The following is a 5,439-nucleotide window of genomic DNA, read 5'->3' on the forward strand; positions in this document are numbered from 1 at the left end:
CCCTCCCGTCTTCTCCTTGGTGTGGATCCAAGTCATTACTCTCTCTTGCGCTCTCTTACTCCCCCCCCTCTTTTCCTTGTTGCAGGGCAGGCCACTTGAACATCGTTCACCTTTTTCTTTGTATACAAATTTTATGTATAACACTTCTATCATCTAGTTTGTCCATGCAACAACCCAATTTCTACTTCATTACAATCTTTACTATTGTGTGGATTGGCTATCCCCTCAATCAAGATGGTTGCAATAATCCAATACCTACTTCATCACAATCTTTATTGTTTTGTGGATTGGCTATCCCCTCAATCAAGAGGGTAGCAATTTATGGGCTCATGCTAAATTGAAACAAATTTTTATGTTTTGCAAACAACAAACAAAGATAAATCACACATCCTATAAATGTTGCGATCAAGGAAACAATGATGACCTTCCATAAGCAAAATAGCAAGTGGAATGTATACAAGAAGAACTCCAATAGTGCTAGGAGGTATCCTAAAGGTCTTGCACATCTCAGACCTATAAATCCTAAGCCATATGAAAGCTGCAAACTCAACAAGCATGCCAAAGCAATATAGAATTAGAACCACACTTGTCATAGAGGCAAGAATGCCTAAAGTTGGAGTCCCATGGACCAATTGACTTACAAACAATTGTAGCAACATCCCCCATTCTTCCATACCAAGGAGTTGAAAAGAATCACTACTTGTTTTAGCCTCAAATATTGATCCTTGCCTAGGTTGTACTATAAGGTTTAATCCCCATTGCTTTGGGGATTTTGTAGGCTTGCAATTGTATCTAGAAGAGTCATTACATGGTTGGTTGCCACCTCTTATTTTCTGGCTTTTGCAATCTAAAGCTTCATGGACCTTGTCCTCAAGCTTGCTTATAGTTCATGGAGACTTTGAGCAATGGAGACAAACTCTTTTATTTTGCACCTTCGAATGCTTGGACTGATGGGCTACCAACAAGGTTTGTTGTCTCGTGGATGGTTCAGGATTCTCATCCTCCTCCCCCCTCCATAAACCTCAGGATCGCGTCTTCATTGCAGTCACGTCACTTATCTTCTCTCCATCACCTCTTCTTCACCACCGGGTATTCTCTATTTTCCTTGAGGTTGACTATCATGATAATTTGCTCAGATCATTATATTGTAGGCATCATTGTGCAAGAAACGACTGTATGCTGCCTACAGCTTTTTTACCTCATGTACTCAATAATTTATTTGCTTGATCCCCTCTCCCGACAGGACTAACAAGCAAACAAGTGTCGAACATGCTAAGAGCGCAGAGATAGCAAACAACTACGAAAGGCAAGGCACAAGCAACAACAATGAACAGATAGCATCAACAGCCACGAATAAAAGCAACAAGGCACCAACAAAAGCGTCAGGCACACCTACTACAGCTGAACAACAAGCTACAAGCACTAAGCATAGTCACTCGTCAACAAAGGCACAACCAAGCTACGGCCTACAAGTCAAGCAATCATGACGACCGCGACTTCAAGCATACAAGCAAACAGCAAGCATTCAAAAGAAACAAACAACAGCACGATTGAAGGCAGCAAGGAAAAGGTAGATAGCTGCAACAGTTCTACACCTATTAATAGCAACACAGAACAAGCAGCCACAAGGTTGCAGGCACGGTCCGTCAAAACAGGCAGCCAAAAAGCATGACCACAATAAGCACAGGTAGTGGGTGCGCAGTAGCACTCGCAGCTTCTACGGCAAAGACAGACTTAGCAACATAGCAGTGCCTCCTAGAGCCCGCAAGCAGCAAACAATTGCAAAGACAAACTTTGCAACAATATAGCAGTGGGGGGAGTAGACACTCTATGCAAAGATTCAACGCACTCAAGTGAGTCTACCCGAGCATGAAAGATGAAAGAGAGTAGGGAGTCAATCTCAAAATCCATTGCTGCATGCTACTGTGTTATCTAGGTGGAAGGAGACACCACTATTTCTCTGCAACAACACTCCATCAATCCTCGATCACAGATTCAACAAGCGTCCATCGGAGAGGAAAGGGCAAAAGGGAGGAAGGATATGATACGTGTCAGGAGAAAAACTACGAAGTAAATGAAGGCATGACCTGGTATGCAGTTCTTGGGTTTTATCTCTTGCCATAGATTATAAGAGGTGTTGTAAAACTGGTGTTGTGAGGACATTTGGAGATTGGCAACATGGTATTTTTTTAAGTTCCAATTCCTATTCTAAGATTATGGATAATCAAACTTAGACATGGTAGCTAACTATTGTATTTAGCATGCATGGAAAGTTTGTCTCCCATTGCCTCTAAGAAGGGATACATTGGGTCACCTCTACTTTTAATCCTAGCTAAGAATGCAATGTTCTTATGTTTAGTTTAAAGCAATGGACCTCTTCATATCCCCTTGCACAAGAGAGATATGCACAAGAGGGTTGTGCATTGTACATTGTGGATCCCTCCATGTCCACTCATCCCCATTCCCCTTAGAATACTATGGATTGAGCACCAATTTCATTTAGTTTCGTTGGTTTAACTTCAACACCAATTTTGAGCTCTTGATTTATTTGAGTTCCTAGTAACTACATGATGTTTAGGCGAGAACATAGTGTGCACCCATTTCCATAAAGACGTTCTTTTTATTTTTTTAAGACTTTCTTTTTAAGATGTTATTTTTGCTAATAGCTTTTATGAGAAGTGGTGAGAGGAGACATGTGGAGGGGTGGCAGAATAGGTGAGTGAGGGTGTGAGCAAGGGGGATTGCGAGTAGAGGGGAGGGGAAGGTGGAGCAAAGGTGAAGGGGCTAAGAGAACTCTAAGAGGAGGGGATGGTGAGCAGAGGTTATGAAGGGAGACGGGAAGGGGGTGGTGAGCAGAAGTAAGGGGTAAGGGAGCAAGCATGAGGAGAGGAGAAGGGGGGGTGGAGGTGGAGCGAAGGTGAGGGGCCCTGAGAGAGTAGCCAAAAGAAAAGGGTAGTGAGTGGAGGTGAGGGCAATGAGGGTGCACTGACAAGGAAGACAGAGGAGGAGGTGAGCAAAGGTGAGGGGGGTGGAGAAAGTAGTTGGGATGGTGCATAGAGGTGAGGGAGTAGCCGCACTATGATGAGAGCAGAGGGAGAGGTGGAGCGAAGGTGAGAGGGGCATCTCACAAGGCAAGGGGAGGGCAAGTGAGGGGCTGAGGGAGAAGCCATGAGGAGAGTGGAGATGAGGGAGTAGCCACGTGAAGAGGGGAGGTGAGGGAGTAGTCACATGAGGAGAGGAGATATGAGCGGGAGAGGGAGTTTAAGGTGGAGTAAAGGTGAGGGGGGGCGAGAAGTAGCTCTTGCAAGGAGGGGTTGAAGTTCATGAAGGGAGTAGACTTGAGGGAGGGTAGGGAGACTATGCGAAGCTGTGAGGGGAATCGAGAGTGAGGTAGGAAGGAGGAAGAGAGGAAAGAAAGTAAAGAAGGAGAGAAAGGATCCTAAGTACCATTGTGCCAAGAGCAAAATTAGAGAAGTTAGAGGTGGTGATGAGTTTTAATGTCATTAGGGCTAGATATCAAGACTAAACTTGCATCATCTTTCATGAAGATCAAGTGTTTCAGAAAATAGTCCATGTTAGTTTAGCATATGAGGAAGGGAAGATTATTTATGAGGCCATAGTCTAGTGGGTGAAAAAAGCAAGGGTTGATACCCATCTATGTCTACTGAACATCCCTGATGAGTCCTACCATCTTTCTTCTCACACACACATGTACACATAAATATAGGTACACAAATAGACACATGCAATTTTGTGTGCATGTCACATGCACACAAAATTGCACACACATGCTTAGGTGTCTATATACATGTAAGTGCACACATGCTCAAGTGTCTCTATGTGTGGATGTCTGTGTTTATGTGAGAAAATGATACACACGCATGTACACACACATCACAGACTCCATGCACATGTAGATAAAGCCATGCACACTTAAACATGCCGTATATACATGTGTAGATATAGAGGTATACATATGTACACTTACATGAGTGTACATACATTTGAGTGTGAGGGGGGCAGAAAGAGTAGTCCATGAGGAGTGGATAGTGAGCAGAGGTGAGAGGATGAGAGAGTAGCCGTGCCCTGAGGAGAGGAGGGAGAGATTAAAGGCGAGGGGGTTGAGAGAGCAGTTGCAAGGAGAGGGGAGGGGGAGGGGAAGCATAGGGGGGGGAGGTGGAGAAAAGGTGATGGGGGCCAGCCTGCAAGGAGAGGAGATGGCAAGTGTGATGAAAAGGGATTTGAGGGAGCGGCCTATGAAGAGAGGTGAGGTGAGGAAGTAGCTAGGAGGAGAGAGGATATGAATCAGAGAGGAGAGACATAGGTGGAGTGAAGATGAGGGAGCTGAGAGAGTAGTTGTTGCGAGGAGATGATGAAGGTCATGAAAGGAGAGACTAGAGTGAGGGTTGGGGCCATGTGAAGCTGTGAGAGAGGTAGAGAGGAGGGGATGGCATGATAGCTCGGAAAAGAGAAGAAAAATAGAGGGGGAGAGAGGACCCTAAGTACCATTGTGCCAAGGGAGCAACAAGAGATGTCAGAGGTGGTGATGAGGTTTAAAGTCATCACAAATCGATGTCAAGACTACAAAAGCATAGCTTTCATGAAGATGAATTGTTCGAGAAAACACTTCAAGTTAGTTTAGAATACTAGGAAAAAAAGATTCTGCATGAGGCTATAGTTCAGTGGGGTGAAAAAAGCGAAGGGTAAGAAGAAACCTTTACCCATCTATATCTATCTAAGGTCCCTAGCCCATCGAATCGATTCATATCTGTCTCAGGTCCCTAGCCTATCGCAGATGGGACATGTTACTCATTTTGATAATACAAATAAGAGTTCCTAATTTAGCATAGGAAGTCTAGCATATGCTATCCAAGGGTGAATGGTCAAGGACAAGGCCAGAATGAGGGTGCTAAAGGACATCCTTCACAAGACCATGAATAGAAGATGCCATGATTGTGATCATAAGCTACAAACCATGCTACGGGCCTATCGAGTAGCATTTAAGGTTACCATGAGGCCCCCATGAGGCACACATATTCCCAACTAGCATTTGGCTAGGCAGCAACAGTCTAGAATTTCTTGTACTAAGCCTAACGGTAGTAGTGTAGCTTACGAATGGTCAAGAGGACCAATAAAGAACAAGCTAGATGACTTGATAAAGATTGATGAATTGCAATTGGAGGTAGGTTGGTTGAGTCTTGTTCTACAACTCCAAGATAGGGGCAAAGGAACAAATCATTGTCGACTTTGTATTGGCCCATATGAGATCAAACATTATCACAATAATGGGATAGTGATTGGAAGAAAATGAGGTATTTCAACTATTTGTAGAATTATGCAACACGGTCATTCCAAGCAGATAGAGAAAGCAAAGCAGAGATGCATGGAGCAAGCAAGGACCATTATAACCACAAAGGACATGTCTTCAACAAGAGTTGG

Source organism: Dipteris shenzhenensis, chromosome 22 (genome assembly GCF_047967505.1).
Source record: "Dipteris shenzhenensis isolate YYH24624 ecotype China chromosome 22, Dip_SZ_1.0, whole genome shotgun sequence".
NCBI lineage: Eukaryota > Viridiplantae > Streptophyta > Polypodiopsida > Gleicheniales > Dipteridaceae > Dipteris > Dipteris shenzhenensis.